Below are 23,536 nucleotides of genomic sequence, written 5' to 3' on the forward strand. Positions count from 1 at the left end.
GTGGAGAGACCCCCCCCCCCTTCCTGCAGAGGATGTACATATTACCCATTAATCCCCCATGGCTCTTCCGAGCTGAAGCCACTCATCAAATCCAGGCAAAACAATGTTTTCAAAAGTTGCATGCGTCTTACAACAAGAAAATTAAATTTGTCCCATCCATACTTTGACATCAGGCAGTCTGGGTGAAACAAAATGTAACCACCCCCACCATCGCTAAACCCACTTTCTCATTCAGCGCTAAGTGAGAGAAATGAAAAGAAGTTGATGAGCTGGCCGTTTTCTTCTCGTTCTGGCAGCCGACCAGGCTGATGTTCTTCTGATGGCCCAGATTTCGAAGTCTTTGACCTACTCTACTAAGGCCCTTAGCTACCATTCCAGGGCTTCGACACGACCCGCCGAGGATTCTGCCATGGTTTCCAAAGCCGCGATCCACTGTTCCACCTCGACGATGCACGGCCCGAGACGCTGGGTCTCCTGATCCTGCTTCTGCAGCTTGGCTGAGATCAGTTCCAGTCTTGGTCAGGTCTCCTCCATCGCTGAATCAATTTTCTCTCGCAGGCTCTGAACTCTGAGGTCAGGCTCTACTCCACAGATAAGTCTCCTGGAGCGTTCGCAGAGGCCGACGTCACAGCCGCGGGTGTATCCATTGCTGCGGTGCCCTGCTGGTTGTGATCCTCATGATCCTTTTCCCTTAGTTATTTTCCGTTACTCACTTAAAATGGCATAGAGCAATACTGGGGATCAAAAACCTCCGATTTTACCACAATAGGGAAGAAAGAGATGGTGAATGCATAACTTTGTCTGGGTTCTGGTGCAGAGCTCAGCAGGGCAGACCTACTGGATCGCCGCCATCTTGGATCTCACCTGAATAATCACTGTTAACAAACTTTTTTTGAAATGGTTTGAAGATGTTTCTTGTAGGGGGAGACAATGGAGAACTATTGGATGTGATATAGTTAGATATTCAGGTGGATGTTTAAGAGTTCAGAAAGTGAATAGTAAATAAAATTGAACCAACGTGGTTCAGGGGTGACTTTGGGAAACGGAAAGGTAAAAGTGAAGTTGGCCTTCAGTTAACGGAAATTGGAATATCGAAGTAAAGGCGTTCTGCACAGACTGCATGCAGTGTGGATGGGATTATACCTGTGTTCTGTACTGTTTCAAAGAATGAGAGGTGATCTCAGGGAAACTTAGAAAATTCACCCACAGCAGACTAACGAATACAGGGGCATGGAGAAGTGCAGCAGACAAAGTTAGGGGGAACCCAAGATGTTCTACAAAAACAAGCTGAACAGAATAACTAGGAAAAAATTAGGACCCATATCGAAACCAATGGGGTAATCAGGATGTGAAACCGGGGAACATTGATAGACTGGGACATGAGAGTTTCACATCTGTTTTATTTGAGAAAGGAAGAAGCAGGTACAGAATTCAAGAAGATGGACTGGGAAGCTCTCGAGCAGATTGAAATAAGATGCAAGTTGGGATGAAAGGTTTTGGATGATGTAAAATCCAGATGAGTTGTATCGCAGGATGCTGTTGGAGACAAGAGAGGAAATGTCCTGATCTAAATGTTTTAGTCGAATCTGACCACACAAGGGAGGTGTTAGAGGACTAGAAAACAGCTATGTGGTCCCAAGTCACTCGGAAGGTTGTAGCGATACACCAGTGTCTGGTGGTGTATCACAGCGAGAAGTGTAATGTATCTAATTATTTGTAGTATTCATAAATGATGTAAATATTAATGTGGAGGGGGTGGTGGGGGGTGGGGGCTGAGCGTAATAAGTAATTTTGTGTTTGACGCAAAGATTGGCCAGGTGGTTGGCAGTGAGGAGGAAAGCCTTATGTTACGGGAATATACAGGTGGAATTGTCAGATCAATGGCAGATGGAATGGAACATTGATAAATAGGATGTGATGCACTTTGGATGAAGGAACTAGACAGGGGAGAATTCAATAAATATAGAACACTAGGGAGATCAGAGGGTGTTTGTCCACATATCCCTGAATGTGACTGGACAGTGTAATAGCCCGTTAAGAAATCACACGGGACTGTAGGCATAGTGTTTCTTCATAGAGGCGACATAATATGAGTTAAACATGCCATTGGTTAAGCCATAGATAGAATACTGCGTGCAGTTCTGGCAGCCACATTACAGGAAGTGTTTTGGTTTCTCAGTAACATCAGAAGCTATTGGGGTCACCACAGAGTTGGAAGCTTCAGTGGATTTGTTTTCCTTCCTGGACTGGAGAACTGCATCTGACAATCTGTGTCTGATCTTTCCTTTTTGCCGAGTACATGTTTATGGGATATTACTGTATCAGAACATTTCATTTTTGATAGAGTCTAGGCCAAGCCTTCAAATATTTTTGAGGAGCTCTGCGGTTTTCTATAACGCGTGACTCCTCCTCTTCTTGTATAATTCGTTGGATGCACTAAATGGGCTATCTATAAACTTCTCCAATAATTTCATTGAGCTGAATGACTTCCACATATTCCTGTGAAGATAGCGTGAGGAGCTGAATAATCTCTTCCTTTTAACAGTGGAAATGTGCAGTGCCCAGCAGCACTGTTGCATGAATGTTACCTAACTGTGGAAATGTGCAGTGCCCAGCAGCACTGTTGCATGAATGTTACCTAACTGTGGAAATGTGCAGTGCCCAGCAGCACTGTTGCATGAATGTTACCTAACTGTGGAAATGTGCAGTGCCCAGCAGCACTGTTGCAAGAATGTTACCGATACTTCCAACAGAACAAGCCTGAATGTTGTCCAGATCTTCCTGCACATGGACACAGACTAGTTCAGGAGCTGCAGGGGAACATTTTTCCTGAATATTGTGTGACCTTCAATGAACACCCTCACTTCTAATCTTTATGAAGCAGCTGAAGATGTTAGTGCTGAGGAAGCTACCTTGAGGATCTTTCGCAGACATGTCCAGGACTACATGGATTTTTGTACACAAACCACAATCATTGTGCTTTATGCTTTAAATTACTCCAACCAGGGAAGTTTCCAACTCACTCCCATTCAGCGCAATCCTGCTCAGGCTCCTTGAGACCATCCTTAGTTAAATGATGCCTTGATGTCAGGGCCGGTCACTCTTCCCTGAGCCCTTGTGTTCACGTCTTTTGCTCATATCAATAGGTCACAGTGTGGGCGTAATGAGTGCTTTTTGACCAATCATAGTTGAGGGCTGTGAAGAACTGGACATGAAAGAGGATATTATACCTTATGATCTTATTGTGGGTGAAGACGTGCTTGTGGGGGGAGGGGGGCGTGTGGATGAATGACATACCCCTGGTTGTCGGGTTCTCACATTCTATTATTGGAAAGTAGAGTGTGTTATTTTCCTGGAAGCTCTGTTATTGAATGTTTCCAGATTGTCTGGACCATCTCTGGCTGAGGTGTTGGGGCTGTATTCACCGTGAAACTGGGTCTACAACATGACCAACATATGAAGCACATGTTGCAGAGAGGGGAAGCTCTATAAAGAGAGATGAGCGACCTCTTTGATACCCAACCTGGGCTTTCCAATTACATTTTCCAAACCAGCCCAAATTGTGTGTGACCGTTTTGAGGGGCTGAATGGTCTCCTGTATTTCTGTGCACTAGGGTATCGCAGTAAGTAGCTTCTAACTGTCCCTGTCTAGCAGGTTTGAGAGACTGAATGGAACACAGAAACATGTGACTGATGAGCAGGAGTGGGCCATTAGACACTTTGAGCCTTCTCCAACAGGCACTAAGATTGTGGCTGATCAGGTTATGGTCACAGCCCCACTTCCCTGCCTGTATCCCGTTATCCATGACTCACTTCTTTGCCAAATATTTAACTAACTCAGCTTTGAATCAAAGTAAACAAAGAAGCATCTCAAACTTGTGGGGAAGAGAATTCCCACATGAAATGCCTGTTTAGAATGTCTCCTCATCCCTCTTATAAGAGTCTTATTGCATGCAAATTTGTCCGTGCTGACCAGACATCCCAATCTGATCGAGTCTGATTTGTCAGCATTTGGCTCATATTCCTCTGTACCTCCTTATTCAGATACCCATCAAGATGCCAGACTCCATCACTTCCTCTGACAGATGATTTCATATGCACACCTTCCTCAGTATGAAAACATTGCCTCTAAGTTCCATCTAAAATATTTCCCCTCGCACTTAAACCTATACCCTCTATTTTTGGAATCCCCTATTCTGGGAAATAGACCTTGTCTATTTACAAAATCCATGCCCCTTATGATTTTATAAACCTCTATATGGTCAGCCTTAAGTCCGTGATTCTGCAGAGAAAACCGCTTTTGCCTATTCAGCCTCTGCTTATAGCTCAAACTCTCCAAACCTGGCAACATCCTTATAAATCTTTTCTGAACCCTTTCAAGTTTCACAGCAACCTTCGTACAGCAGGGAGACCAGAACTGCATACAGTATTCGAAAATGTGGCCTCACTGACATCCTGTACAGCTGGAACATGACATCCCAACTCTGAAACTCAATGCTCTGACAAATGAAGGCAAACATCCCAAGCACCTTGTTCACTATACTATTCACTTTGAAAGAGCGTTGCACTACATCTCTCCGTCTCGTTGCTCAGCAACATCCTCCAATAAATTTCCATTAAGTACCCTGATTTGCTTCCCAAAATGCAGCACTTCACATTTATTTGAATCAAACACCATCTGCCAATCGTCAGCCCATGGGCCCGTCTGATCGAGGTCTCATTGCACTCTGAGATAATTTTCTTCATTACCCACAACACCAAAAATGTTGGTTGAATCTTCAAACTTGCTACCCTTACCACCTATGGTCACATCCACATCATTTATATAAGTGACGAAAAGCAGTGGGCTCAGCATCGATCCTTGTGGCACCCTACTGTTCACAGGCGTCCAGTCTGAAAAGCAATCCTCTACCAACCTCTGTCGACTTCCATCAATCTAATTTTTTATTCAATTGCCTTGGGTGCGCTGGTTCCCATGTGACCTAACCTTACTAACTTGCCTAATATGCAGAATCTTGTCGAAGAACTTGCTCCAGTCTATATGGAAAGCATCTACAACATTGTCTTCATCAATCTGCTTTGTCACCTCTTTAACATACTCAGTCAAATTAGTGTGAAAGGATTTCTCATGCAAATAACCATGGTGACTATCCCCAATCAAGCCTTGCCTTTGAACATGCATGCAATTGGCTATCCCTCAGAATCCCGTCCTTCAACTCACCCACCACTGATGTCAGGCTCACCGGTCCAGAGTTTCCTGGGTTGTTGAATAACTGTTTTCTTTTCTACTGCCACTCCTCTATTGGTCACAGCAAATTATCGGTGTTACCAGTTTGATGATATGGCTTATAATATAGTTCACACATTGGGTCAGGGTCGTCCTAGGAAGAAGTCATGTGGATTTCCTTCTCTGTTAAAATAACAAATTCATGACTAAAACAAAGTTCTTCAAGCTATGATGTAAAGGTTAATGACAAACAGTGTAGAAATTACAAAAATGTTCATTGATATTTCCATTACTAAAAGTAATGAGGAACACAAACATGTGCAGACACATACAGATACATACACAGGCACACATAGACAAACTCAAAGACACACACAGATGTGCACACACAGACACACTCAACCTCACAAAAACACAGAAACACAAAAAACACGGACACACAGACACACATGCACCCGCAAATACACACACTAACACAGACGAATGCATGTACTATAGTGTGTACAAAATTAGAGCAGTAAAAAAGGCCATTTGGCCCATCCAGTCAACTGAACTATTGATCATGGATGACATGTTTTTCAAGCCAGTTCTACTACCCTCTCACAACAAGCCTTGAACCCATCTTTAATCATAACTTATCGAGTTATATCCTAGACCCTTAGATGTGTGCGTGTGTGTGGCACGCGCATGCACGTGTATATCTGTGTGTGTATGTATGTCTCTTTGTGCGTCCGTGTGTGTGTGTGTGTGCATGTGTTGTCTGTGGGTGTGTGTGTCTGTGCGTGTGCATGTGTCTGTGTGTCTCTGTGTGCTTGTCTTTGTGTGTGTGCATCTGTGTATGTGCGTCTGTGCGTATGTGTGTGGGTCTCTGTGTGTGTCTTCGAGGAGAAAGTGAGGACTGCAGATGCTGGAGATCAGAGCTGCAAATGTGTTGCTGGAAAAGCGGAGCAGGTCAGGCAGCATCCAAGGAACAGGAGAATTGACTTTTCGGGCATAAGCCCTTCTTCAGGAATGTGTGTCTGTGTGTGTATGTCTGGGTGCGTGTGTATGTGTATGTGTGTCGTGTACGTGTCCGAATAGCTGGAGACAGCATTATCGAGGACGGTTGTTTTTCGGACTGGATGCCTGTTGTTATGGACTAGGCCAGACCACTCAAAATATTCTTGAGCAGGCAGCGCAGACTATAACTTTGTAATTTGTTTCAGTAAGTGCACAGTGAAAATTATCAGGTTTTAACATAGACAAAAAATATTCACAAAACTACACAATGAAACACAAAGAACAGAATAAAGAACCCCTACAGAACTCAATCTATTCAAACTAGACTTAATTAGCTGTTCTGGAAGTACACAACCATCCCCAATAAGGAAACCCCCTTAAAAACAGTACAAATGGAACAAATGATTGCACGTTAAAGTTAGAAGGGCAGAAGGAGGGAGAGAGAGAGAGAGAGAGAGAGAGAGAGAGAGAGAGAGAGAGAGAGAGAGAGAGAGAGAGAGAGAGAAGCTAAACTGCAAACTGGTTCTGGACTGAACTGCTCACCTCGAGAGCTGACCACTCCCCTTTCATTATACCTTTAATCACAAAACCGTTCAATCTCTGTACCAAACCAATCACCTTGGAGCCGGGAACGGTTTACGACGCCTCTGAAAAAAAAATTAAGGACACAGTATCTTTGAGAAAAGGAAGCTTTTAGAGAAAAGGGACCAGCTTTGTGACACTGTGCACAGTGGTGTTCCACAGGGACTTCTGCTCAATCCATTTTTGTTTTGACATTTAGACAAATGATTCAGATGAGAACTATAGAAGGCGTGGTTAGAAAGATTGTGGATGAAACCAAGTTTGGCTATATAGTGGACAGTGAAGATTACACAGGGACCATGATCAAATGGCTTGATGGATCTGAAGAGTTGTACAGCACCGAAGCAAACACTTTTGACCAACTCGTCCATGCCAACCTGATTTCTGAAAGTAATCGTGCCCTACTTGGGGTGGTGCAGTGGCTCAGTGCTTAGCACTACTGCCTCACAAGTACCAGGGACCTGAGTTTGATTGCTGGCACAGCTGACTGACTGTGTGGAGTTTGCACATTCTCGCTGTGTCTGCGTGGGATTCTTCCCACAGTCCAAAGTTGCGCAGCTTATGTCAATTGGCCATGCTAAGTTGCACATAATGTCAGGTGCATTCGTGGTGAGATGGTTCTGGGTGGGTAACTCTTCAGAGAGTTGGTGTGGACTTGTGCTACCCTGTAGGGAATCTAATCTATTTGCCAGCAATTGGAACATATCATTCTAAATCCTTCCTATCAATATATCCATCTGGGTTCCTTTTAAATGTTGTAATTATACCTACCTCCATTACTTCTTCTGGCAGTTCATTATGTACACGCTCCACATTCTGAGTGATAACGTTGCCCTGACGTCACTTTAAAATCTTTCCCCTCTCACATTAAATCTATGCCTTCTAATTGTGGACTTCCTAGCATGGGGAAAAGATCTTGACTATTCACCCCCTATCCATGCACTTCATGAATTTATAAACCTCTAGAAGGTGCAAATATGTCTCCCACCCAAGGTCTGTGCTTACAGGCATCCGGGGCTTAAATTCTGAAATTCAACACTGACACCTCTTCCATCTCGATCAAACCACAATTTTAAAATCATTTTACTCAATGCGTTCAGACCTATTATTATACACCTCTAGTTGGATGAGTTGGCCTCCACTTGGCCCTATAGGGGCCAGAGGTAGGGACACTACCACCACTCCACAATAGCCCCAAAAGTTGCAGCATGATTCTCCTGTGTGTTCGTTCATCAGCCTGTTCTGACATGCTGCACCTGAATCCAGACAATCTGGTCTCGATCTAGGGACACTGCCAGGGAAGTTCAGGAATTGGAATAGAAATCGGAGCTCTGCCTCAGAGGCAGGGATACTACCAACTGCACAAAATCTAAACCATGCCCAAATTTTAAATTTTAAATGCCAGCTTCCAGATCTGTATGGATTTATTGAAATCTAGTTCACTCTACTGAATTACCCAGTTAAAATAATAACGTTCTTAAAAAATGCAAGGTACTTGCCTCAACTGTAGGATGTCGAGTTTATGAGCTGTGCCTTCGAGATAAACTATGAACATCTTTAAATACTTGTCTATTATTTCCAGATTAAATGGCTATTATCTGTAGTCTGCAATATGAGGGAATGAAATCCTGCAGACATACACTGCACTATGAAGGATCTCGAATAAATATCAACACGGAACAGCAGAGACAAAAACAGAGCTTACTTTCTGGCCTGAAACACCGATCACTGTTTCCCAGCTCTAACGTTTGACTGCCCTCTTCCTAAAACCAGTAAATGGTACAAGGTAACTGATTACTTTCCAGCCTTTCTTCCCCAATATTATCACTCACTGGGCTAAAGAATTGCAGATGGAGTGTAATGTTGATAAATGCGAGGTATTGTACTTTGTTAAAACAAACAAAAAAAAACACATATACAATTAAATGCTGAGCCATTGGTAGTGTTGTAGAACAGATCAACCTGGGGTTTCAGGCATAATTCTTTGAAGTTTGCTTCATATGTAGACAGGATGGTTATGAAGGTGTTTCACTTGATGTTCTTCATTGTATAGACATAGTCATAGAGATGTATTGAACGGAAACGGATCCTCTGGTACAACTTGTCCATGTCGACCAGATACCCTAACCTCATCTTGTCAATTTTGCCAACACCTGCCCATATCCGTCTGAACCCTTCCCATTTATATACTCATCCAGATTTTTATTTTTAAATACTTTAACTTAACCAGCCTCTGGCAACTAATTCCATACGCATACAACCCTCTAAGCATAAAAATTGCTACTGTGGTCCCTTTTAAATCTTTCCCCTCTCATCTTAAACCTATGCCCTCTAATTGTGGACCCGCTTACCCCGGGGAAAAAAACATTGTCTATTTAACCTATGCATGCCTCTCATGATTTCATAAACCTCTATAATTCACCTTTCAGCCCCTAATGATTCAGAGAAAACAGCCCCAGCCTATTCCAGCTCTCCCTTCAGCACAAATCCTCCAGCCCTGGCAACATCTTTGTCAATTTTTTCTGAAACTTTCCAAGTTTCACAACATCTTTCTGATAGGAATGAGACTAGAATTGTACGCAATATTGCAAAAGTGGCTTAACCAATGTCCTGCACAGCCGCAACATGACCTCCCAACTCTTTCACTCAGTGGTTTGAACAATAAAGGAATGCATATTAAACACCTACTTCACTATCCTATCTACCTGCAACTCTACATTCAAGGAAATATGACCCTGTACTCCAAGGTCTCTTTGTTCAGCAACGCTGTCCAGGACTTTATCATATATAAGTCATGCTCTGATTTGCTTTTTTCAAGATTTAGCACCTCGCATTAATCTAAATATACCTCCATCTGCCACTCCTCAGTCCATTGGCCTATCTGAACAAGATTCCATTTTACTCTGTGGTAACGTTCTTAACTGTTCATTACACCTCCAATTTTGATGCCATCTGCAAATCTATTGGTATATCTCCTATGTTCTCATACGAATCATTTATATAAATGACGAATAGCAGTGGACTGTCCTTTGAGTACAGGTGTTGGGACGGTATTTTCAGGTTGCACAGGACATTCATGAGGCATGTCCTACAGGATTTTATGCAGTTCTGGTCGCCCTGTTATATCGAGAATATTATCAAGTTCGGGAGAGTGCAGAAGAAATATATCAGGATGTTGCTGGGAATGGAGTGTTTGCATATAAGGACAGGCTCAACAGACTCGGACATTTTCTACTGGAGCGTAGGAGGCTGAGAATTAACCTTTTAGAGGTTTAGAATATCATAAGAGGTATCGGTAATGTTGAATGGTAGGTGTCTTTTCCCTGGAGTGGGGGATTGTTTTAAGATAAGAGGAGAAAGTGTGTTAAAAGACATGGCGTCATAGAGCTGTATAGCATGGAAACAGACCCTTTGATCCAACGTGTCCATGGCAACCAGACAGCCAAAATTATTCACCTCCCATTTGCTGGCATTTGGTCAATTTCCATCTAAACCCTTCCCATTCATCTGTCCATCCAGATGCGTGTTAAATGTTGTAATTGTGCCAGCCTCAATACTTTCCTCTGGAGGCTCATTACACACGAAACATCCTCTACATGAAGATATTGTCCATTAGAGCCCTTTTTTGTCTTTCCCATCCAACCTTAAACCTTTGCCATCTAGTTTTTGACTGCACTACCTAGGGAAAGGACTTTGGCTATTCAATCTATCTGTTGTACCCATGATTTTACGAACCTCGAACATCAACCCGCCTCATCTGATTCTCCAGGGAAAACAGGCTCAGCGTATTCAGCCTCTCCCTGTAACTCAAACCCTCCAATCATGGCAGTGTAAACCCTTCTTGAACCCTTTCGAGTTTGACAACATGCTTCCTACAGAGCAGGGAGATCAGAATTGCAAACAGTCATCCAAAAGTGGCCCGAACCAATGTCCTGTACAGTCACAGTCCAGTCTCCGAACGCATATACACAATGCACTTGACCAATTACATATCAAATACTTTCTTCACTGCCATATCTACCTGCAAATCCACTTTTAATGAAGTATAAATCTGTACTCTGAGATCATTTTGTTCAGAAACACTCCCCAGGATTTTACCAGTAAGTGTATAAGTCCTGCCCTGACATGCTTTTCCAATATGCAGCATCTCACATTTATCTAAATTAAACACTGTCTGCCACTCCTCGGCCCATTGGCCCATCTGATTAAGATCCCGTCGTAATCTGAAGTAACCTTCTTTGCTGGCCACTACACCTCCAATTTTGGTGTCATGTGCAAACGTACTAACTGTCCTATGTTCATATCGAAATCATTTATATAAGTGATGAAAAGTAGCAGAACCAGCACCAATCCCTGTGGCACTCCACTGGTCACAGGCCTCAAGTCTGCAAAACAACCCTCCACCACAACCCTCTGTCCTCTACCCTTGAGCCAGTTCTGTATCCAACTGGGTAATTCTCCCTGAATTCCATGTGATCTAATCTTGCTAACCAGTCTCCATGGGGAGCTATGTCGAATGCCTAACTGAAGTCCATATAGATGACATCCAGAGTTCTGCCGTAATCAATCCTGTCCGTTACTTCTCAACAAAAACAAAATCAAATTAGTGTGACATGATTATCCACGCACACGCCCATTTCACGATGCATATAAAGGGCTTTTGTCCAGATCGTCGCTTTTCCTGTTCGTCATATGCTGCCTGACCTGCTGTGCTTTTCCAATACCACTCTCATCTAGACTCTGATCTCCACCATCTGCAGTCCTCACTTTGGCCTATCCCTAATCAGTCCTTGCCTTTCCAAATGCATTTTAATCCTGTAGCTCATTATTCCCTCCAACACCGTGCCCATCACTGATGTCAGGTTCCCCAATATATAGTTCTTGGCTTTTTCTTTCCATTTTGTTTAATCGCAAAACTTTAGTCAAACTCATGACTTCCAGCATCTCACCTGTGGCTATTGATGATGACAACATCTCAGCAAGGGACCCAGCAATCACTTCCTTCGCTTCCTACAAATTTATTGGGTCCACCTGATCAGGACCTTTGAGGTGATTCATTTTTACACTGCATGTAGTTCGTGAAGGGAATGTACTTTCTGAGGAAGTGATGGATTGTGGGTGAAGTTATAACATTTAAAACGCATTTGGTTATGTACAAGAATAAGACAACATTTGGACAAATCTGGGCCAAGCGCAGGCACGTGGGACTGGTTTAGTTTGGGATTATGGTCAGCATGGACTGTATGGGCCGAAAGGCCTGTTTGCAAATACCCTGTATAACTCGATGAGTCTATGTGTGTTTGCATGTCCAAGTATGTGCCTGCATATTTCTGTTCGTGTTTGTCTATTCCTGTGTATCTATATATGTCTCTGTTAACCTCTGTTTGCATGTCTATCTCTCTGTGCTTGTTTCATGTGTTCCTGCATTAGTGTGTGGATCTCTGTCTCTGCATCTCTATGCAATGGGAACTCTTCTTGTTTTTGGTGTGAATCACTGAAACTGGGTCAAAACCACTCTCCCTTCCTCTCCATTTCCCTCTTTTCTAAAAGTGATACAAGCCCACACTCTGCTGGTCTGGTTTAGGTATTTTCAATCCTTTCTCAAAGGTAAGATTACTTGTAAGACTAAAACATTAAAAATTCCAAGTTACAGGAAGTGCATTAAAATTACTCTCATCGCCTTGGAAAGTGGCTCACTCGGAACTGCTTGGATATAATTGCAATGGAAATATGCTTTAATGTGTAAACTGTGTGTTGGAAACACTACCCAGTGACAAAACATTTCCACATTGCAAAAGGAGCGCAGACATTTCTCCACACGAACATGTTCCACTCTGAGGGCCTAAGTACAATGACAATCCTCTCCAAACCAACCTAGTCTGTGCATGTGTGTGAGTGCGTGTCCGCGTGTATGTGTGTGTCTGTGTGTGTGTGTGTGTTTAGTGCAATAAAAATTCAGGTTGGATTTTGCTGCGAGCTGCTGCCCTCCCTCTCTCCCTCTCAGACTGAATCCCTGATCGTTTACACACGTTCGCACCGCGATTACAGTGTCGTTGGGGGTGGGGGATCAGGGTGGGGGTGCAACAGAGATTGAAAACAAGAGAAATCTCAGCAGCTCTGGAAGCATCTTTGGACAAAAATGAAAGTTGACGTTTTGGATCGAGTGATCCTTACTCAGAACACATATCGGGGGATATTACATCATTTTAAACACCACAGAGACTGCCAGACCGAGCCCACACAGATACACACACGGCTACAGACACATAGAAGCACTCTCTATACATTGGCAGTAATATAGACCTGGAGAGTGTGTCAATATTTCACTCGCTCTGTTTGGTGTGTGTCAGTATTTTTGAGTGGAGTGTGACTGTAGGACAATTTCAATATTTGCAGATAACAAACCTGAAAGAATTGTGAAGTTTGTTGAGGACGGTGTGGAACTCCAGCAGGAAAGTTATATGTTGATGTACTGTTCAGGTGTATGGCAGATGAGGATTAACGCAGCACAGTGTGAGGTGATGCTCTGTAGTAGGAAGGACATTGAAAGACAAAACAAAACAGGTTGTACCGTTATAAAGGAGGTGCAGGAGAAAAGGGCCAGGATGTATTTGAGAACAGGTTATTGAAGATGTCAGGACAAGTGGGGAGAGCAGTAAATCTCACAGATTCATTTCAGTATCTGAGCTATTTACAGGAGGAGGTGTAGGAGGGACTCTCCATGCTCCTTTCCTGGGATGTGATGGAGACGATGTGTTGTGAGCCCACCCTCCTGCCCACCGAGACCGTGGGGATTCCATTTGTACCAGCTCGACACAAAAGGGAGATGGCATCAGGGCCACGGCTTCTAAGTTGTTCCGGGGGGAAACGGAGCTGCCAGTGGGTTTAAAGTGAGAATTGCCCTTCACTGAACATTGCTCCTTACTCGGTTGCTGGGACGTTTCAAAATCTCCACTCGAGGCGTCCCAGTCCTGTCCGGCTTGTACCAGGTTCCCCCGAACATGGCGGGGGGGAGGGAGGACGTGAGGGAACGGATATCGGGCACTCCACCACTCGGCTTGACCCTTACTGTCCTATTCCAGGCTGTTTCTCCTGGAATGGGAGAAAGGGAGGGACGCAGTGAGGGAGGCTGCGAGTGGCTACCTCTGCTGTTAGTGCTGGTGTAGGTGAGGGGAGATATGGTGAGGTGTCTGGAGGGAGTCAGTCCACAGTGTTGTATCCATGCAATGTTATTAGTGTGTGTGTGGTGGGGGCGAATAATGGGGAGAGAGAAAGAGAGGGAAGGTACTGCAAGCAGCAGTGAGAGTGGTGGAGCATGAATGTTGTTCTGGGTCGCTGCTGCAACAGATATACAGTGAGTGTGAGGAAGCAGAGGGAATACAGTGACCCGTATCCTAACAGAGCGGAGACGGTTATTGATGCTTGTCCTGTATTGCTAGACATTTCTTCAGACCTCAAATACTGCACTGACCTGAGTGGGGAGCTCAGACCATGCTCGGTGGGTCTGATAGTGTGACCCTTTCTTGGAAGAGAATGGTCCCCCTCTGTACTAGCCCATCTACCAGGACCTCTGTGCCCCTGTCGACAAACTGTGGTGTAATTGCCCCTTATCTGCCATGCTCGGGGTAAACTGTACAAACCAGCTCCGACATCAAAAAAGCTCAACTGGCCTTTTAAAGATGGTACCAGTGCCAGGGATCACGGAATACCCAGGGGCATCAGTGCGATGGTGAGTGCCTCCAGCCATGATGGGTGGGAGAATAGGGCTGGCATTGAATGAGAGGGACACCATGAGGTGGGGTAGGTAGTTAATGAGGTGAGTTCGATAAGGTAGCACCAGGAAATTAGCTCGACCTTGTGCAGACAATCCCTCTGTCACACTCAATGAAAATGGCGCTGAGATAAATTATGATTCGATCCAGCCCAATGAGACGAAGACAATGTTGACCCCAATCCCAGTTAGAACGCTGCAGCTGCTTGATCAATGCTGTCCATCACAGAGAAGGATCTCAATGTCACCTTCCCCTTGGGAAATATGGCAGGGCAGGAGACTGAGCTATCAGTGGGGAACCACTTTGAGACACATAATCATAATTCTATTAGTTTCAAAATAGAGATGCAAAAGGATGAACTGGGTCTAAAAGGTAACGCTCTAACTTGGAGGAAGGCCAATTTTGATGATATTATCAAGAACTTCCAAACTGGAGTGGAACAGAAAGTCGCAGTTACGGGGCCAGCTGAGAAGAGGGAAGCCTTCAAAAGGGAGATGCCAAAATGACAGAGACAGTCTGTCCCTGTTGGGGTGAAGGGTAAGGCTGATAGGTGTAATGAATGCTGGAGGACGGGAGAAATTGAGTGTCTGGTCATGGATAAGAGGGAAGCATAAGTCAGGTAGGGAGAGCAGGAGTCAAGGTTTTTTTCAGTACTCATTCACGGGTTGAGGGTATCACTGGTTGGACCTGCATTCATTACCCATTACTAATTGCCCAGCGGGCAGTTACGAGTCACATTTCAACTCTCCCTCCCACTCTGCCGAGGACATGGAGGTCCTGGGCCTCCTTCACCGCCGCTCCCTCACCACCAGACGCCTGGAGGAAGAAAGCCTCATCTTCCGCCTCGGAACACTTCATCCCCAGGGCATCAATGTGGACTTCAACAATTTCCTCATTTCCCCTTCCCCCACCTCACCCCAGTTCCAAACTTCCAGCTCAGCACTGTCACTGTGACTTGTCCTGAGTTATCCTACCTGCCTATCTTCTTTTCCACCTATCCACTTCACCCTCCCCCCGCCCCCGACCTATCACCTTCATCCCCTCCCCCACTCACCTATTGTACTCTATGCTACTTTCTCCCCACCCCCACCCTCCTCTAGCTTATCTCTCCACGCTTCAGGCTCTCTGCCTTTATTCCTGATGAAGAGCTTTTGCCCGAAACATCGATTTTGCTGCTCCTCGGATGCTGCCTGAACTGCTATGCTCTTTCAGCACCACTAATCCAGTTACGAGTCACACACATTGTTGTCGGTCTGGAGTCACATGTAACCCAGGCCTGGTAAGGAGGCAGTTTGCTTCCTTCAAGGCCATCAGCGAACCTGATAGATTTTCCAAAAATCGAAAATGGATTCATCATCGTCATTTGGCTCTTATTTCCAGTTTCAAAGTGACTATTGAGAAGGGTCTAAAGCCAGTAGGAGCATACATAAGAGGGAAATCCGGAGGCCATAAAGGGGACATGAAATAGTTTTGGCAAGTAGGGTTAAGGAGAATCCAAAGGGACTCTACAAATGCATTAAGGACAAAAGAATAGCTCAGGAGAGATTTGGTCCACTTAAAGATCAGAAAGGTTGCCAATGTGCAAAACCGCAGGAGGTGGAGGCGATACTAAATAAACATCGTGCGTCAGTATTGGCTGTGCAGAAGGATATGGAAGCGAAAGAACTTTGGAAATAAACTGTGACATGTTGGAAAGTGCCTGTATTACAGAGAAGCTGATGCTGGAGTTCGTAAACCCGTTAAGGTGGGAAAACCTTCAGCACCTGATCAGATGTACCTGAGAACTCTGTGGGAAGCGAGTGAAGTGAATGCTGGGCCCCTTGCTGAGATATTTGTATCGTCAATTGTCACAGATGAGGTACCGGAAGATAGGAGGCTTGCGAACTTGGTGCGATTATTGACAACATTTAAAAAGGATGGTAAGGAAAAGCTAGTGAGCCAGACTTCAGTGGAGGGCAAGGTGTTGGTAAGGATTATGAGGCACAAGGTTTGCATGGATTTTGAAAAGCAGGGACTGATAAGTGATAGGCCACATGGATCGAAGCACTAAATTGACTGGGTATGTTTGAAGAAGTGACTAAGAGGATTCATTGAGGCAGAGGTGTGTATTGTTGGTATGGACTTCAGTAAGGCATTTGCCAACTTCCTGCATGGTCGATTGGTTGACAAGCTTAGTTCATATGAAATACAGGGAGAACTAGCCATATGTATACAGAATTAGCCCGAAGGCAGGAGACAGAGGGTGGTGGTGAAGGATTGTTTTTCGAAATGGAGGGTTGTGACCAGTGGTGTGCTACAAGGGTTAGTACTGGTTCCACTGCTTTTTACTATTCACAGAAATCATTTGGATGTGAACATTGCAGCAATAGTTGCTAAGTTTGCAGATGAAACCAAAAATGATGGTGTAGTGGACAGCAAAGAAGGTTTACCTCAGAGTACAATGGAATCTTGATCAGATGGGCAGATGGGCTGACAATTGGCAGGTGGTTTTTAATCTAGATAAACGGGAGGTGCTGCATTTTGGAAATGCAAATCAGGGCAGGACATGTACACTTCATGCTAACGTCCTGGGGACTACCTCCTGTTTCTCCCTGTTCCTGAGCAGCAGTTTCAATGCTCTGAATGATGTCACAAGGTTAAGAAAGGACTTGATAACAGGGAATTTCAAACGTGGAGCAGCATTACACAAAGGTATCTAGAAACGTCTCCACCAAACATTTTATGCAGCTCGTCTGTTATTTTATTCCTGTCTCCTTTTATAAACAGGGTGAATCATATACAACAGTGCAGTGTTCTGACAATACTCCCTTATATAGGGAAGACAGATTAAAAAGATTGCAAGATTTATGACCTATCCCTCAGCAACTCTCATTCATTCCATCCAAACCTAGTAAATGTTCCCTTTTATTGTGTTATGTAAAATGATGCAAGGAACTGGTTAACTGAACCTGTTTGTTTGGTGACTGTGACTAATGTCAGTCTCCATGGATTCTAATTATCCCAGTGGAGAGTTTCCATCTTAATGACAAAAGGGCTCGATTCAATACGTTATCCCATAGTATGGGAGGGAGCACCACCGATAGCACGAACAGGGATCGGCTGCTCCAGAGAGAGGGAGAGATCAGAAACTGAGAACATTAGACTGGACAGTTCCAACAGTGGATCAGAATCTGAGAACGTTAAACTGGAATGTTACAACAATGGATCAGAATCTGAGAACATTCGACTGGACAGTTCCAAAAGTGGATCAGAATCTGAGAACAATAGACTGGAATGTTTCAACAATGGACAGGAGTTTATCCTCTTATATTTGGATTCTTTCTACATATTCTTTGCGGTTAACGTCGCGGATCAAATATGTACTTTACAGTATTCAATATTTTTATTATCCTATCCTGGCTATTGTTGGTGTCCCTGGTAAGTTTCATTGTCGATTTATTATTTGTATTAACCATGTGCGACTGTATTACTGTTCTTTTCATTTGCTCTGTAAGTATTCACGCTCCAAACCACATCAAACAACAGTGAACTTGTTCATTCTTTCTCTCCTTCTTTAGTTCTGGCACTAAGCCTTTTTGATTGACCTATGCACTTTCTGGTATGAACCAGGATTCATTGCATCACTGCCCTTGCTATTTAAATATTGGGAGCTTGGAGGTCACTGTCTTCTGTTCTGGATGCAAACTCCATTTCCTTCCTCTACTCCATCTCATCCCTGGCCAATAACTGAGGCTGAAACAGGCCAGTCACAACTACGGTGATCCCTTTAGCCACAAGCTTATTACTGACACCATATCCTGACCATTCCTAATTTTAACTATTGTCAACTGCAGAATATATTTCACTGGTTCATGCCATCTGCTGTGTGAACCTTCAGCTATGAAACACAACCTTAATAAAGCCAATAATCTGCTGTTGCTTAACCAAATCTGACTCGGTATTCAATGGCTTGTATCTAAAGGCAGAACAAAATCCCATCATTCCTGTATGGATTGCTTTATATTGTTGTTGGGTCTGGGAATGCCTTTACTTTAGTATTCACAAGCACATCGTCACCTCTGTCTATAACACGGTCCTCAGTCTCCCTCTGTTAATGGCACAAAACCCTGTCATTTGTTCACATTTAAACTGATTACCTCTATGTCTATTCTCTCTCAAATAACAATTTTCATATCTACTGCCACCAACACACACACGCACACACACACACACACACACACACACACGCACACACACACACACACACACACACACACTCCCTTATTTCATATTTCAGCAGTGGAGGTACAGGGCCATACATTTGTGGGAGTCCATTTACTGTCACTTACTGCATGGGTTATGCATCTTCCCGTGCAAGACATTTCTGTAGTCCAAGTATAGTAGCAATATACTGGCAAACGTTTGCAATGGTCCCAATGCTGGGCAGGTAGTCCAGTAATACAGTAGTCCACTAGCGTGGGCTGCACAGACCTCCATTCTGGCTAGTACCTTGTCCCAGGTTATGGTGTCAGGAATGGTTCTGTGAGGCAGATTCACAATTTGATGTAACTAACCATTTCATCTGATCTGGCAATAATTTTATTGAATGCTCCCATTCTTGTGATTGGACCCACTATTGTCTCACTTCTCCAGTTACTCCCACTCCCCTGTCTCCTCATCCATATTTTCACGACATGTTATCAGTTAATTAATTGTTTGTTTTTCTGTACCTTTCCCTGGTGTTGTTTTTTTCACTCCCGAGTGTATCGAGTGCTGGCATTGTGAATCTCAGAAACAATGCAATGGTATGTGGCGGGCTGTTGGTCCAAGTTGGGTTCCAGCAGCTTTGAGACACGTCTTTGAAACTTGCTCTGTGCCTGACCTCTGAAGGCCTGTGTTTGTCCCTCTCAGTTGATTGTGCAGTCCATAACATGAGGAAACCCCTCGAGTATTATTGTCAAGGAACAGGAGCTGAGGAGCATCTGACTGCCTCCTGTCATGGAAACGTTAGTGGAGGTGATGGAGATGGTTTACTGGAGGTTGTGCTGTGAGCTGCCTTAGACATTCAGGGAGACCTGAGGTTTTGGTGACCCAACTCTGGATGGAGCATGGGGAGTGTAGTTACAGCATCTGGGTCTGCAACATGAACAACAAATGGAGCAGAGGCTGCAGAGAGGGGGAGCTCTGAAACCACAGAATGTTTGTGGGGAAAGGGATCTGCCACATCTGCTGTGTTTTAACGAGGATACACACATCCTTTCCCTCTCCCCTTTAAATACACCCATGCAAATTCACCGTCTCCTTCCCACACACAAACACATTCCCCTCTCTCACATGCACACACACACACTCCCCCCTCTCTCACAAGCATGCATACCCTCTCTCTCCCTCCCAAAGACACACATACTCCCCCTCACACTCTCACAAACACACACTCTCTCTTTTCCCACAGGCACTCCACCTTGTTTTGAATCACACAAACACACACACACATCTAATCTGTAAGATGAATTTACATTTGCCGGTTTGTATTTACAGATGCATTATATTTTCTCAACAAAAATGCAATTTGTAGAGAGTCAGTCAATACGATATTTTATTAACTCCTACTTTGAAAATAAACCCAGTCTGATTCCGGGTGAAGACACATACAGACCCCAAACACGACCACATGCCTAAAATACGATGTCTGACTGGAGGGGTCACCTCCTTTACATCGATAATACCAGAAGGTATCTCCAGGCAGGACTTGAAAGGAACTCTGGATTTGCATATTCATCAATCAAAATCTGCATCTCCATTCGAACCGATTAGAGATTTAGCAGCCATCTTAGATGTGATCAATTCATGTGCATGTGTTGTACAACCCTTTCATCTTTTCCTAATAAATTTTGTGCCTAAGGTCTTCTCTCTCTAATACCTGACGAAGGAGCAGGACAATGAAAGCTTGTGTTTTCAAATTAACCCGTCAGACAATATCCTGGTGCCATATGATTATTGACCTTACTCAACCTAGTCCAAAGCTAGCACCTCCAGATCATGTTTTTTTTATTGGTTAGCCAATTTTCTCTCCAAGCAAATAAATTGTCCTAACTTATGTGCTCTTCTCTTGCATATTCATCTTGCGTCAAGCATTGCCTTCTTGAAGTCAAGATATAATAAATCTTTCAGATCCCAGTTATTCAACTTGTTTGTCACACGTTTTAATTTGTAAAAAGTTCGGAAAATCATTCAAACATGATTTATCCTGAATACAATCATGTCGACTTTGATGGGTTATGGTTTGACTTTCAAAGTCTCCTGTTGTTAATTCCTTAATAACAGATTCGAACAATTTGTCTTCAATCATTTGCTCATAACTTTTCATTCCCGATTGAAGTTGGTTATTCGAAGTTCTTCCCTTTCCATAAGCTCGACAGTCCGTTTCAATTCCTGTGAAGTAGGCACGAGGCTGTAAAAGATCGGCTCCAATTGCTGTGTAAGAGGCATGGGTGGCTGATTGGACTCATTCTGTTCCTGCTTTGCATACACGATGGGCTGAATGTCCTCCTGGTGTTCCTACACTATAGCTTCGATGTCTTGCATGTCCTGCGCCTGTTCCTGACCAAGCCCCTCAAGATATCATTGTCCTCATCCTGTTGCACAATGACAAGTTTGGGGACTTATGGAATCTCCCTGCTGTTATGCCACATTTCGAGTGTTGAATTGTGCAGGCAGGTTGCATTGCCCTCAGTGGGTAGCTCAGTGGTTAGCACTGCTGCCTCCCAGGACCAGAGATCTGGTTCAGTTTCAATCACGGGTCACTGAATGTGTGGAGTTTGCACATTTTCCTTGTGCTTGCAAGGGTGTCTATCGTGTACTGCAGTTTCCTCCCACAGTCACAAGATGTTCCAGTTAGGTGCAGTAGTCATGGAAAATGTTAGGTTGCAGAGATTGGGTTGGGATGGGGGTTGGAGACTGGGGTTTGTATGGGATGGCCTTCAGAGGATCAGCGTGGAGTCGATGGGTCAAATGGTCACTTTCATTGCAGGAATCAGTTGAGGGAATAATATCTGAGTTAATACCAATACGCTTTCTTAGTGAGGAGATTAAATCTGTGCACATTACTCCAGATGTGATCTCACGAAGAACCTGTACAGCCGCAGCCACAATTTACCAGCCTGTTGTAAGGTTCCTACTCAGGTTAGAGCAGGCTCAGCTGTCACGGGAATACACAATTTTGTTGAAGATGAGTGGTGTGCTGACCTTCAGGATGTTTTGAGTCCAGGAGTAAGGGTGTCTTACTGCAGCTGTACAGGGCCTTAGTGAGACCCCACCTTGAACATTGTGCGGTATTGTGTGCAGTTTTGCTCTCCCTACCGAATAACAGACAAAGCTGACATTGCGGGAGAGCAGCGAAGGATTACCAGACTGGTCTCTGGGATGACAGGCTTGTTGTGGGAGCAGAGTTTGGAACAACTGTGCCTGTATTCCATGAGGTTTAGGAGAATGGGTGAACTATATAAAACTCTGACATGGCGAGACAGATTGGAAGCAGGGATGATAATTCCCCTGGGAGGGATGTCCAAAACATGGGCTCACTTTGTTGGGTACAGCCAGGCCAAATTGCGTTGAGATGAGACTAAATGTCTGCACTCAGAGACTAGTGAACCTGGGGAATTATTTCCCTGATCAGGCTGTGAAAGCTAAAGTACTGAATATAAATAAGGATTTCAAGACACAGAAGGGATGGGGAGAGTGCAGGAGTTTGGTGTGGAGACATAGAATCAGCAAGAATTACGGGCAGTTATCCAATAATGTGGCAGCTGTGTTCCTGTGGAATACCGTTATATAGAAAACGGTGCAATATCAACAATGGGGCCAATGGGAAAAAGAGGCTTCGGTGCAAACCCCCAAAATTACCAGTAATAATCCAAACAAAAATAATAGTCAGCCTAACACAAACAATAGCATAGGCTACATAAATCTTTAAACCGTATATTGTAATGAGTTAGTCTAGTAAATGTCACACTTTAACACTACAGCCACTGACTACAGCATTGTATCTTTCACCAAGATCTTCCCCAGAAATTGCGCGGGCTGTTGTCCACGTGATGCAGAATTCCAGTTTTCTCCAAAATATTCCCGTCCCGGTTTGAAATAAAGTTCCTTCTAAATGTAGACTACAAATCTCATATTCAGGCGCAGTTTCAAGGCTTGCAGAGCGGATTACAGACCTGCTTTATCTGAACACACTGAGGGTGCATTTGGCAGACAGAGGGATCCTGAGGCTGGGATTAGCTGTTCAGCTGGTGCCAGAGACTGACTCCCATAACAGTGAACGGGAACACACTGTATCAAGAAAGGTGTTCAATTCACTAATTGAGTTGCAGCGAAATTGCGTTTAATAAACACACCTTTATTGGATAACTGCCTGTATATTAAATGGAGGATCAAACTTGATGGACCAAAACGAATACAGTAGTTCCTATTTTATATGTTCCGATGATTAACCATACTAAAGGATATGAACATTGTGTGGGGAAAACTGAATTGAGGAGATTTTCACCATGAACGAGAATGGAGGATGCTCAGTGCGTTGAATGACCTATTCCTTTCCCGATGTTTCTGTGCAGTCTGTGGGAAAGCTCTGTAAATGTTGCCACCAGCTCCTAAATGTTAGGAAGGAGGTCTCTGCAGGGTCAATAGGATAGTGTTTCCAGATCCAATACTGAGGTTGGTGCTGGGTGATCTGTGTTGTTTTATTCTTCAAGGCCTCGGAGCAGTTTGATACAATCGAGTGTCTTGCTTGGCCGTTTCCGAGACCATTGAAGAGTTTATCACATGTCTGTGTGTCTGGAGTCACTTTTAGGCTAGACCAGGAAAGCACGGGAAATTCACTTCCTGAAAGGACATTGAGGAAGGAAATTGATGTTTACAATCGACATTGGCTTCAATGTCACTGTTAATGACTCCAGGTTTTACATCTCGATATTTT

Source organism: Chiloscyllium punctatum, unplaced genomic scaffold (assembly GCF_047496795.1).
Source record: "Chiloscyllium punctatum isolate Juve2018m unplaced genomic scaffold, sChiPun1.3 scaffold_85, whole genome shotgun sequence".
NCBI lineage: Eukaryota > Metazoa > Chordata > Chondrichthyes > Orectolobiformes > Hemiscylliidae > Chiloscyllium > Chiloscyllium punctatum.